This window comes from Bos mutus, chromosome 11 (assembly GCF_027580195.1).
Source record: "Bos mutus isolate GX-2022 chromosome 11, NWIPB_WYAK_1.1, whole genome shotgun sequence".
Lineage (NCBI taxonomy): Eukaryota > Metazoa > Chordata > Mammalia > Artiodactyla > Bovidae > Bos > Bos mutus.
Window position 1 is genome coordinate 19,884,191 of NC_091627.1, and position 13,601 is coordinate 19,897,791.

Sequence of the window (13,601 nt, forward strand, 5' to 3'; positions counted from 1 at the left end):
GGATCCGGTGAGGATTTCGGAGAGATGGCAGCGTCCTGGGAGCCATGTGAAGATGGGGAGGGCCGAAATCGCTCTCCCTCCTCACGGCAGGGAGACGCAGGAAGCTCTTAGGGTCGCTGCCCGGGCCGAGGCGTCGAGGTACCCCGGAGGGCGTGGCTGGCCGGGCTGACTGGAAGCCTTCGGGAATGGGGCGAGTGGCTCCCAGTCAGTGAAGCCAGGTAGAGAAGGAGACCTGTGAGCAAATGCGGAGTGGAAGTAAAATTCCGTTCTCACCGGTGTTTCTGCAATCTTCCCATAGAAATAAATGCTTTTGGAGATGTATTTAAAAAAGAAAAATTGGGGGGGGACTGCCCCGACGATCCTGGGCTTCCTCTAGAGGTGGTAGGGGTTCAGTCCCTGCTCGGGAAACGAAGGTCCCGGGTGTTGCATGGAGTGGCCAAAGATGAAAATTTAATAATTAAGTGATTTTTTTTATCTGGATTTTTTTTTTAAGTATTTATCAATTGGTTGCAATCGGTCTTCTTTGCTGCATGTGATTTCTCTACTTATGGGCGTTGGGTCGGGGTGGCGCTCTTTAGTGATGCTTGGGCTTCACTGCGATGCTTGATGTCCCTGCGGTGTCTTCTCTTGTGAAGTCTGGGCTTGCAGGCTCAGTGGATGCGGCCAACAGGTGGACTTAGCTGCTTAGCAGCATGTGGGATCTTCCCAGACCCGGATGGAATCCTGCATTGGCAAGCGGATTCCTATCCACCGTAGGGACCAGGAAAGTCCCTTCATCTGGATTTGGCATTCATCCATAGAAGAGTAAAATTCACCACCCCAACATGTCTCTTTTGCATGTGCATTATTTCCATCTGAAAACAGTCACAGTCCAAAAGACATTGAAAGAGACTTGACCTTCCCCTTCTCTGTCTAGCAGAATGTAGCCAGAGGACCTGTTCTAGGAAGGGAGCTGTCACCAGAGATAACTATAGTATGAACTAGGTGTGGTGGACAAGAGGGAACCTACCAAAGTCTGTTAAAATTCTTCTCCGTGTCCTATTGTCTCTGAGGAACCCAGCAAGCATTTATTTGTTTACCAAACATTTGCTTTTTATCTCCATGTCAGTTGCCTTCCTGGCCTTTGAAGTCTCAAACCAGCGTGCAAAACAATTTTTTGTCTTTAGCTAAAGATGGTATTTGGACTCCCCACATGGCTCAGTGGTAAAGAATCCACCTGCCAATGCAGGAGACTTGGGTTCAGTCCCTAGGTCAGAAGATCCTCTGGAGTAGGAAATGGCAACCCACTCCAGTGTTCTTTTGGCCTTTTCATACTATTCTTGCAGGAGAAGAAGGAGGTGACAGGGATGGAATGGTTGGATGGCATCACCGACTCAGTGGACATGAATTTGAGCAAACTCTGGGAGATAGTGAAGGACAGGGAGATCTGGTGTGTTGCAGTCCATGGGGTCACAGAGAGTCAGACACGACTTAGTGACTGAACAACAACAAGCAGTATTCTTGCCTGGAAAATTCCATGGACAGAGGAGCCTGGTGTGTTACAGTCCATTGAGTCCCAAAGAATTGGACAGGACTTAGCAACTAAGCAGCAACAGCAATGATGGTATTTAAGGTATTCATGTTCAGTTCAGTTCAGTTGCTCAGTCATGTCCGACTCCTTGCAACCCCATGAATTGCAGCATGCCAGGCCTCCCTGTCCATCATCAACTCCCGGAGTTCACCCATACTCACCTCCATCAAGTCGGTGATGCCATCCAGCCATCTCATCCTCTGTCATCCCCTTCTCCTCCTGCCCCTAATCCCTCCCAGCATCAGAGTCTTTTTCAATGAGTCAACTCTTTACATGAGATGGCCAACGTACTGGAGTTTCAGCTTTAGCATCATTCCCTCCAAAGAACAACAAGGACTGATCTCCTTTAGAATGGACTGGTTGGATCTCCTTGTCGTCCAAGGGACTCTCAGAAGTCTTCTCCAACACCACAGTTCAAAAGCATCAATTCTTTGGCGCTCAGCTTTCTTCACAGTCCAACTCTCACATCCATACATGACTACTGGAAAAACCATAGCCTTGACTAGACGGACCTTTGTTGGCAAGTAACGTCTCTGCCTTTGAATATGCTATCTAGGTTGGTCATAACTTTCCTTCCAAGGAGTAAGCGTCTTTTAATTTCATGGCTGCAGTCATCATCTGCAGTGATTTTAGAGCCCCCAAAAATATGATCTGACGCTGTTTCCACTATTTCCCCATCTATTTGCCATGACGTGATGGGACCAGATGCCATGATCCTAGTTTTCTGAATGTTGAGCTTTAAACCAACTTTTTCACTCTCCTCTTTCACTTTCATCAAGAGGCTCTTTAGTTCCTCTTCACTTTCTGCCATAAGAGTGGTGTCATCTACATATCTGAGGTTATTGAGATTTCTCCCGGCAATCTTGATTCCAGCTTGTGCTTCTTCCAGCCCAGCGTTTCTCATGATGTACTCTGCATATAAGTTAAGTAAGCAGGGTGACAATATACAGCCTTGACGCGCTCCTTTTCCTATTTGGAACCAGTCTGTTGTTCCATGTCCAGTTCTAACTGTTGCTTCCTGACCTGCATATAGGTTTCTCAAGAGGCAGGTCAGGTGATCTGGTATTCCCATCTCTTTCAGAATTTTCCACAGTTTATTGTGATCCACATAGTCAAAGGCTTTGGCATAGTCAATAAAGCAGAAATAGATGTTTTTGTGGAACTCTCTTGCTTTTTCCATGATCCAGCGGATGTTGGCAATTTGATCTCTGGTTCCTCTGCCTTTTCTAAAACCAGCTTGAACATCTGGAAGTTCATGGTTCACATACTGCCGAAGCCTGGCTTGGAGAATTTTGAGCATTACTTTACTAGCGTGTGAGATGAGTGCAATTGTGCGGTAATTTGAGCATTGTTTGGCATTGCCTTTCTTTGGGATTGGAATGAAAACTGACCTTTTCCAGTCCTGTGGCCACTGCTGAGTTTTCCAAATTTGCTGGCATATTGAGTGCAGCACTTTCACAGCATCGTCTTTCAGGATTTTAAATAGCTCAACTGGAATTCCATCACCTCCACTAGCTTTGTTCGCAGTGATGCTTTCTAAGGCCCACTTGACTTCACATTCCAGGATGTCTGGCCCTAGGTGAGTGATCACACCATCGTGATTATCTGGGTCGTGAAGATCTATTTTGTACAGTTCTTCTGTGTATTCTTGCCATCTCTTCTTAATATCTTGTGCTTCTGTTAGTTCCATGCCATTTCTGTCCTTTATTGAGCCCATCTTTGCATGAAATGTTCCCGTGGTATCTCTAATTTTCTTGAAGAGATCTCTAGTCTTTCCCATTCTGTTGTTTTCCTCTATTTCTTTGCATTGATCACCGAGGAAGGCTTTCTTATCTCTCCTTGCTATTCTTTGGAACTCTGCATTCAGATGCTTATATCTCCTTTTCACGTCTCTTTTCACAGCTATTTGTAAGGCCTCCTCAGACAGCCATTTTGCTTTTTTGCATTTCTTTTCCATGGGGATGGTCTTGATCCCTGTCTCCTGTAAAATGTCAAATTGCCAACATCCGCTGGATCATGGAAAAAGCAAGAGAGTTCCAGAAAAACATCTATTTCTGCTTTATTGACTATGCCAAAGCCTTTGACTGTGTGGATCACAATAAACTGTGGAAAATTCTTCAAGAGATGGGAATACCAGACCACCTGACCTGCCTCTTGAGAAACCTATATGCAGGTCAGGAAGCAACAGTTAGAACTGGACATGAACCTCCGTCCATAGTTCATCAGGCATTCAGTCTATCAGATCTAGGCCCTTAAATCTATTTCTCACTTCCACTGTGTAATCATAAGGGATTTGATTTAGGTCATACCTGAATGGTGTAGTGGTTTCATGTTAGTACACTTTTATTTGATTTTTCTCATATTAGTCTGTCTTATGTCAATTTAATTCTTAAACCAGCCAAAGGAACCTAGAAGGGTAGAGAAAGATTTTTTTCCTTCCTGGAAATTCCACTAAATAAGGATATTAAAAAAAAAAAAGTCCTAAGAAAAAAAGAGGAAAAGTGATCAGGAATGAAGTGGATTTGAACGTGATATCTTATGAGACGGGTGTGTGGCGGTATTGACAGTCACACCCCCTCACTTACGTATCATTTTCAGAAGGTTCACAACCTTCTCTGCTGATCATCCAGTTACTTAGAGACCTGCCTTTACTGTTGCCTAGATCTGAGGACTTAGGAATTCTTGGAGTAGAATAATTTTCTCATTCTCCTATGCTTTCACTGTACTGAATAAATGCCTTTTTTTAGTAGATTTTTATTACCAAAATACACAAAATCCTACAAATAATAATCAGTGTGGATGGCATGCTATGCTAGATGCCTATTCTTGGCAGTTTCCTTCAGGCACTGTTTTCCTTTTAAGTCACAATCTCTCAAGGCTAATTAAAATGTCATTTTTTAAAAAATAAAGCCCATAAAACTTCCTTTCTTTAAACTTGGGATGGGCTCCTTTTTAAAAATTAAAAAACTAATTTCTAAATTTTTAAAGGTTACTATGAAATACTGACTTTTATAATTATTTGTAGTTTGCAGTTATTACAAAATATTGGTTATATTCCCCATGTTTTAAATGCATCCTTGTGCCTGTCTTACACCCAGTGGTTTGCGCCTCCCACTCCCCCACCCCTTTATTGTCCCCCATAACTGATAACCAGTAGTTTGTTCTCTCTCTCTGCTTCTTTTGTTACAGCTAGTTTGCTGTAGTTTTTAGAATAAACATAATACATATATAGGCAACATCATACGTATTTATCTTTCTCTGACTGATTTATTTCACTTAGCATAATGCCCCCCAAGTTCTTCCATGTTGCTGCTAATGGCAAGGTTTCATTCTTTTTATGACTGCATGGTATTCTACTGTATGTGTTGATGGACATACACACACACACAATTTATCTGTTGATGAACCCTTAGGTTTTTTCCATGTGGTGTAGAGTCCTTTTGAACGTGTTCTTCACCCTGTTTTCTTTCTACCTCATTTATCATAGAGATTTTGTTTTATGTATTTAGAAGTATAATAGTGTATTGAACTCATATATGTAAAACCCAGTGTCAACAATTCACACATGAACCATCATGTTTCAGCTACACCCTCACCATTTCCTCATCCTTGGATTACTTTGAAAGATTTGAAGTCAGTCCATGACAATTACCTCTGTGGGTTGTAATGTACTTGTCTGACCACCCCTTCCATCTAGATGTGATGACAAGTCTGGGGCTTAATTTATCTCTGGATTTCCTGGGCCTACCCCAGTGCCTGGCACATAGCACACTCTCGTAAAGATTTCTTGATTTAAAAATGTATCAATTGATCATTCCTCAACCTGACCCAAAGTCCTAGTTATTTGTTACCTACCTTTTGGCCTTTGGAATATTGAAAACAGCACAGCTCTCTGACAGATGATGGTTGTTTCAAACATGCCCAGTTATACACCTTGTCTCTCCAACAAGAAATGTCATAGCTTAGAGTCAGGAAACACACTTGAAGGAATGCAGTGCTTTCTGCCAGATAGAACAAGGTGTTCTCGGTCCTCCGTGCCAGGATGGCGCCCTCCCCGCAGTCACTGGCCTGAGGGTTCAATCCAGTGTTTTATAGGGTGGAACTACAAAGCAGGTGCTGCTTCTCAGGTGTTTCTAGTTTCATCTCTAACACAAATATCAGTCATTAGAGTGGGATGAACTTGAATGTAGTGCTTTATTCAATACCTATCCTTGGAGCTAAGAGCACAGACTTTAAAGCCAGACTGCCTGGATCCAAATTCTGGCCCTACCACTGACTACCTGGATAGAGACTGGAGAGAACAAGTTTTGTAATCTCTCTGCCTCTGTTTTCCTCATTTGAACAATGAGGATAATTATAGAATCTACCTCAGAGGGCTTGACATAAAGATAAAATGAGTGCATGCCATAAATCATTGAGTCCAGGATATCTATTACTTTGAAATCAGGATGTGTCTTGTGTGTCAAGCATATTTAATTGACAGTAATTTTTCTTCTAATAGTACATGGGATAATGGTGCATCTTATAGTTAATGAGCTTTTAGAGTCAATAAAATATATATGGGGCGCTTAGAACACTTCCTGACGTAGTAAGCCCTATGCTCTAGTTGTTATTATTAATGCTGGGGAACCAAAACATTAAAAACAGTTTAAGAAAAAAAAATCAAGTTGTAGACTCTAAATAACCTTAAATGCTGTGTTATTAGTTGCCATTCCAGAAACCTTCAAGCAGCCTTCAAGATCCCTCTCCCAATTCCTTACTTCCACAGCCCATTCATACCCAAATCCTTTTGATTCTACCTTTCAGATGTCGAATTCATTCTTCTGTGTTCTCACTGTGAGACGAGATCAAATCTCATCCTCTCCCACCTGGCCCAACAAAATCTTTTTGTTCTGATCTTCGTGCCTCAAATCTGACTCTCACAGGAGACAAAGTCATGTCTCTAATAGGCAAACCCAATCACGTTAACACTCCACCTCAAAACTTTTTAGTTCTCCACAAACCTAGAAGAACACATATGAACAACCTGGCTGCCCCCTTCTGACTTGCCCAGCCACCGCACCTGGTGCTGGCCCCTCCCCAGCACCTCTCTTATCTGCACCCTCACTCCCTAGATTCTCCGGGCTGAAATACATACAGCTTGAAAAATATGAGACCCCCGAATGGGACTGACACACGTACACTATTGATATGATGGATAAAATAGACAGCTAACTAGAGCCTACTGTATAGCACAGGGAACTTTACTCATGGCTCTCTGGTGACCTAAAAGGGAGGGAAATCCAAAAAGGGCAGAATATATGTATATGTATAGCCGATTCAATGGCATCACTGACTCAATGGAGATGAGTTTGAGTAAACTCTGGGAGTTGGTGATGGACAGGGAGGCCCAGCGTGCTGCAGTCCATGGGGTTGCAAAGAGTCGGACACAACTGAGCGACTGAACTGAACTGATAGCCGATTTGCTTTGTCATACAGTAGAAATTAACACTGCAAAGCAGCTAAACTCCAATAAAAAGTAGAAAAATGCGAGACCTTCTCTCACGCCTCCTTCAAGTCTTTGCACCTGCTCTTCTGACTACTTCCACCCCCTCCCCATGTACCTCAGTAACTCCCACTCAATCTCCTTCATCTCCAGGAGGCTTTAAATAATCTAGATTCTCATCATACATTATGTGTAACCTCACTGCAGTGTTTTCTTAAACTAGGGCTTACAGATGTATTTGTAAAATAGCATCTCGGGTGGTGTTTTTTTCTTTTTCTATTTCAACAATAACCTTTTAAACAGTTGATATAAGCATATCTAATTCTCTGATTGGCATCTTCTGAAAAGTACTACTGCTCGTACCATCACCAGGTTTGTGTTTAAGTTTACAGTTCACTGGGTCCACCTGCCACTGCTTTTATTATCTCAGTTCAGTGGTTGGAAGGAGAGGCGATAGTGTGAAAAAATAGAGTAGGGGCGAGTCTGAGCCTACTGAAAACCCAATATGTCATGGCTTGCTGTGTGAAATAAGGTTTTGCAGTTGATCAAATTGATAACAGTGGTGGGAAGAAGTAAATAGGGTAGGGACAGAGAATGTGAAAGCCCTCAGGCCGTAGCAGTGCTGCATACTCATTTAGCAAAGCAGCAACTGATTTTCGTTTAAAAAAATAATCATCATAGTAAATTAATTTGAGTTATATTGGTTTTAATTTTTTTTTCAGTTTTGCGTGAAAATAACTTATGAGTTTGTTTTGGTGTACAGTAATACAAGAGCTAAAAGCCTAATAAACTTACAGCTGGGTTTACATTTGTGCATCCTAAAATAAAACACTAGAAAGAATTAAGTCCTAAATGCAACATGACAGTGTCCTGGATTTGATCTCGGAACAGACAGATGACGTTAGTGAAAAAACTGGTAAAATGTGAATGCAGTATGTAGTTTACTTAATAAAAACTGCACCAACGTTAATGTCTTCAGTTCAGTCGCACAGTCGTGTCCGACTCTTTGAGACCCCCATGGACCACAGCACGCCAGGCATCCCTGTCCATCACCAATTCCCAGAGTTTACTGAAACTCATGTCCATCGAATCAGGGATGCCATCCAACCATCTCATCCTCTGTCCCCTACTCCTGCCCTCAATCTTTCCCAGCATCAGGGTCTTTTCAAATGAGTCAGCTCTTCACATCAGGTGGCCGAAGTATTGGAGTTTCAGCTTCAACATCAGTCCTTCCAATGAACACTCAGGACTGATCTCCTTTAGGATGGACTGGTTGAACCTCCTTGCCATCCAAGGAACTCTCAAGAGTCTTCTCTAACACCACAGTTCAAAAGCATCAATTCTTCAGCCCTCAGTTTTCTTTATAGTCCAACTCTCACATCCATACATGACCACTGGAAAAACCATAGCCTTGACTAGATGGAAGTTTGTTGGCAAAATAATGTCTCTGCTTTTGAATATGCTATCTAGGTTGGTCATAACTTTCCTTCCAAGGAGTATGCGTCTTTTAATTTCATGGTGGCAATCACCATCTGCAGTGATTTTGGAGCCCCAAAAAATAAAGTCAGCCACTGTTTCCCCATCTATTTCCCATGAAGTGATGGGACCAGATGCCATGATCTTCGTTTTCTGAATGTTGAGCTTTAAGACAACATTTTCACTCTTCTCTTTGACTTTCAGCAAGAGGCTCTTTAGTTCTTCTTCTGCCATAACAGTGGTGTCATCTGCATATCTGAGGTCATTGATATTTCTCCCGGCAATCTTGATTCCAGCTTGTGCTTCATCCAGTCTAGCGTTTTTCATGATGTACTCTGCATAGAAGTTAAAAAAGCAGGGTGACAGTATACAGCCTTGATGTGCTCCTTTCCCGAAATGGAACCAGTCTGTTGTTCCATGTCCAGTTCTAACTATTGCTTCCTGACCTGCATACAGGTTTCTCAAGAGGCAGGTCAGGTGGTCTGGTATTCCCATCTCTTTCAGAAGTTTCCAGTTTATTGTGATCTACACAGTGAAAGGCTTTGGCAGAGTCAATAAAGCAGAAATAGATGTTTTTCTGGAACTCTCTTGCTTTTTTGATGATCCAGGGGATGTTGGCAATTTGATCTCTGGTTCCTCTGCCTTTTCTAAATCCAGCTTGAACATCTGGAAGTTCACGGTTCACTTATTGCTGAAGCCTGGCTTGGAGAATTTTGAGCATTACTCTACCAGTATGTCAGATGAATGCATTTGTGAGGTAGTTTGAGCATTTTTTGGCATTGCCTTTCTTTGGGATTGGAATGAAAACTGACCTCTTCCGGTCCTGTGGCCACTGCTGAGTTTTCCAAATTTGCTGGCATATTGAGGGCAGCACTTTCACAGCGTCATCTTTCAGGATTTGAAATAGCCCAACTGGAATTCCATCACCTCCACTAGCTTTGTTCATAGTGATGCTTCCTAAGGCCCACTTGACTTCACATTCCAGGATGTCTGGCTCTAGGTCAGTGATCACACCATCGTGATTATCTGGGTCGTGAAGATCTTTTTTGTACACTTTTTCTGTGTATTCTTGCCACCTTGTCTTAATATCTTCTGCTTCTGTTAGGTCCATACCATTTCTGCCCTTTATTGAGCCCATCTTTGCATGAAATGTTCTCTTGGTATCTCTAATTTTCTTGAAGAGATCTCTAGTCTTTCCCATTCTGTTGTTTTCCTCTATCTCTTTGCATTGATCACTGAAGAAGGCTTTCTTATCTCTCCTTGCTATTCTTTGGAACTCTGCACTCAAATGGGTATATCTTTCCTTTTCTCCTTTGCTTTTTGCTTCCCTTCTTTTCACAGCTATTTGTAAGGCCTCCCCAGACAGCCATTTTGCTTTTTTGCATTTCTTTTCTATAGGGATGGTCTTGATCCCTGTCTCCTGTACAATGTCACACACCTCCGTCCATAGTTCATCAGGCACTCTGTCTATCAGATCTAGTCCCTTAAATCTATTTCTCACTTCCACTGTATAGTCATAAGGGATTTGATTTAGGTCATACCTGAATGGTCTAGTGGTTTTCTCCACTTTCTTCAATTTCAGTCTGAATTTGGCAATAAGCAGTTCATGATCCGAGCCACAGTCAGCTCCCAGTCTTGTTTTTGCTGACTGTATAGCGCTTCTCCATCTTTGGCTACAAAGAATATAATCAGTCTGATTTTGGTGTTGGCCATCTGGTGATGTCCATGTGTAAAGTCTTCTCTTGTGTTGTTGGAAGAGGGTGTTTGCTACGACCAGTGCGTTCTCTTGGCAGAACTCTATTAGCTTTTGCCCTGCTTCATTCTGTACTCCAAGGCAAAATTTGTCTGTTACTCCAGATGTTTCTTGACTTCCTACTTTTGCATTCCAGTCCCCTATAATGAAAACGACATCTTTTTTGGGTGTTCTAAAAGGTCTTGTAGGTCTGCATAGAACTGTTCAGCTTCTTCAGCGTTACTGGTCGGGGCATAGACTTGGATTACCATGATATTGAATGGTTTGCCTTGGAAACGAACAGAGATCATTCTTCGTTTTTGAGATTGCATCCAAGTACTGCATTTCAGACTCTTTTGTTGACTATGATGGCTACTCCATTTCTTCTAAGGGATTCCTGCCCACAGTAGTAGATAAAATGGTCATCTGAGTTAAATTCACCTCAAATTACTTCAGAATAAAAGTGTTTTATTTGCTTGCCTGCTTATCTTTTAAGAATCGGCCGATATTGAGAGTCATCCTGCTAGGTCCAGAATACTTTAAAAAAATTTATTTTTATTGATTTGTGGCTGGGCTGGGTCTTTGCTGCTGCGTGAGCTTTTCTCTAGTTGCGTTGAGCCCACAGTAGTAGATAAAATGGTCATCTGAGTTAAATTCACCTCAAATTACTTCAGAATAAAAGTGTTTTATTTGCTTGCCTGCTTGTCTTTTAAGAATCGGCCGATATTGAGAGTCATCCTGCTAGGACCAGAATACTTCTAAAAAATTTATTTTTATTGATTTGTGGCTGGGCTGGGTCTCTGCTGCTGCGTGAGCTTTTCTCTAGTTGCGTTGAGCAGGGGCGACTCTCTAGTTGTGGTATGCATGCTTTTTTTTTTTCAGTGACTCCTCTTGTGGAGCACAGGCTCTAGGGTGCAAGGGCTTTAGTAGTTGCTGCACAAGCTTAGTTGCTCTGAGGTGTGCGGGGTCTTCCCCGATCAGGGATTGAACCCGTGTCTCCCATGTTGGCAGGTGGATTCTTTACCACTGGGCTACCAGGGAGGCCCAAGAACGAGAACTCTTGATGCCTCTCACCCCTGGCCTCCCTGCTCTCACTCCTACCTGGACTCTTAGCCCTGAGAACAACCTTTTAGAAACACCACATCAGATGATTCCCTTCTCCTTCTTAGAACCCAGTGCACACACATTTAAATCCCAGCTCCTCCCTGATGCCGATGCAATCCTCCACCGCCTGTCTTCAGCCTACCTCCTTCTCTCCAGTGACTTGGCCACATTATTTACTTGCTTTTCTGACCTCAGGGTTTTTGCACTTGCTGTTCTCTCTGTCCAGAATGCTCTGACCTTACCATCTTGCCACTTTGCACCATCTGGATCTCATTTGAAATGTCCCTCCCCACCCCCAGATGCCTTCTTCGACCCCAGCAGTCCCACCCCTACCTGGCTGCCTCCTTCACATTCATGTGCTTCGTTGTCTTTCTTGCATTTATTACCTGGAATGACTTTGCTCTCAGACACTGATAAAAGTTTTTTTATCCTCTGGTTCCTCCATGCTCACTAGCATGGAAGCCCCTTGAGAACAGGGACCTTATCCATCTGACTGGTATACATATATGTAATTACATGCAACACTGAGAATAGAACAAATATAAATTTGTTGAATGAAAGAGGACGATGTTATTCTAAGTGATTCCCAAAGATAATGCTCTGTCTTTCAGGCTCTTGCTGATGGCATGGTCTTCTTCCCGCCTGTCAGACCCCGTTTCAGAATACTGAAGTTCCTGGTGGCTGGCCACACCTTGCCCAGCCCAGGGTGCCAAGCCCACCTATTTCCCTGTTTCTCTAAATCATCGCTCGGGCTTCCCTGTAAACTGCACAGGAATTTTCCACACCTTAAAAATATCATCAACAACTGGATTGGTTTTCTGTTGCTAATAGGAAATTACCACAAACGTAGTGGCTTAAAGTGAAGTGGAATTTGCTCAGTCATGTCCGACTTTTTGTGACTCCATAGGCTGTAGCCTGCCAGGCTCCTTTGTCCATGGAATTCTCCAGGCCAGAAGGCTGGAGTGGGTAGCCATTCCCTTCTCCAGGGGCTGTAGTGGCTTAAAACAGTATCAATATTGACCCACAGCTCTGTCTGCCAGAAGACTAGTATGGCATGGCTGGTTCTCTGGCAGAAACCATGGTGTCATCCAGTCTGGCTGGTCTGGAGGCTCTGGGGAGAAAGTGGCTTCCCAGATCATTCTTGCTTTTGGCAGAATTCAGTGTTCTGCAGTTGTAGAACTGAGATCCCTTATTATTTCCTTGCTGGCTGTCAGCCAGGGGCCACTCCTAGCTCCCAGAAGCTGATCACAGGTTTTTCCCCTGTGACCTCAGCTGCCCCTCCCGCCACGGGCAACTCGTGGAATAGACACTTGTAGTCTTTCAAGCCAGCCAAAGCAGGTCTCAGACTTCCCCTCTGCATCCAACAGAGAAGGACTCATGTGAGTGGGTGAGCCTATCTTAAGATCAATTGATTAGTAACCTTAATTACATCTGCAAAACCTTTTTGTCATGTGATGTAACATAATATTTACAGAGGAGGGAATTATGCAAAGGTGAAGGACATTGGGTCATCCGGGAATTCTGCCTAACCGTGTGCAGCTTGTATGGTCGTCACCATCACCATCACTGTCATCACAATCGGCATGGACAGGTTGTCTTTCCCACCCAGAGAAGAAGAGAATCCCTCCTGAGATACAGCGAGGATTTGAGAAACTAAATTAAGTACACGTGTATTCAGCTATTGGATTGAAATGCCTTTAGGACTTACCTAAAGTAAGTCTTTGTGTTCTTTTAATACTTTGCTCTTGATTATGTGTCCTGTAACCATATTCACTCATATACTCATTCAGCAAATATCTATTGGGGACGTTCCTGGTGGTCCAGTGGTTAAGAATCCACCTGCCAGTGCAAGGGACAAGAGTTTGATGCCTGGTCTGGGAAGATTCCACATGGTGTGGGGCAACTAAAGCCCACGTGCCACAGCTACTGAAACCTGCATGCTCTAGAGCCCGAGCTCCTCAACAGGAGAGTAGCCCCCACTCACCACAACTAGAGAAAACCCATGTGCAGCAGTGAAGACCCCGTGCAGCCAAAAAAAAATGTAGCTTTTGAGTTACTACTATGTGTTCAGGTATTTGTCAATATGTCTGCTTCAGGTTGTTGGGTTCTAGAAGGCATATTTGAAGTGACATTACACCTATGAAAATGCTTTGCAGATGACATTATTATATGAAAATAAGATACTACCATGTAAGTCTTTCTCTGTGGGCTGAATTGGCACACAGATTCCAGAG

At 43.1% G+C, this 13,601-nt stretch overlaps 1 long non-coding RNA gene across 2 annotated transcripts in view; it reads left to right on the forward strand.

Moving 5' to 3' along the window:
- The window catches only part of LOC138989868 (uncharacterized), a 22,894-nt gene continuing 9,293 nt past the window's right edge, over positions 1-13,601 (forward strand). The window contains exon 1 of one of the 2 annotated variants that reach the window (XR_011465990.1): positions 1-138. This is a non-coding gene — a long non-coding RNA (uncharacterized lncRNA). Of the gene's footprint in view, positions 219-13,601 lie in introns of both variants that reach the window. The other variant, XR_011465989.1, reaches the window with a different exon arrangement.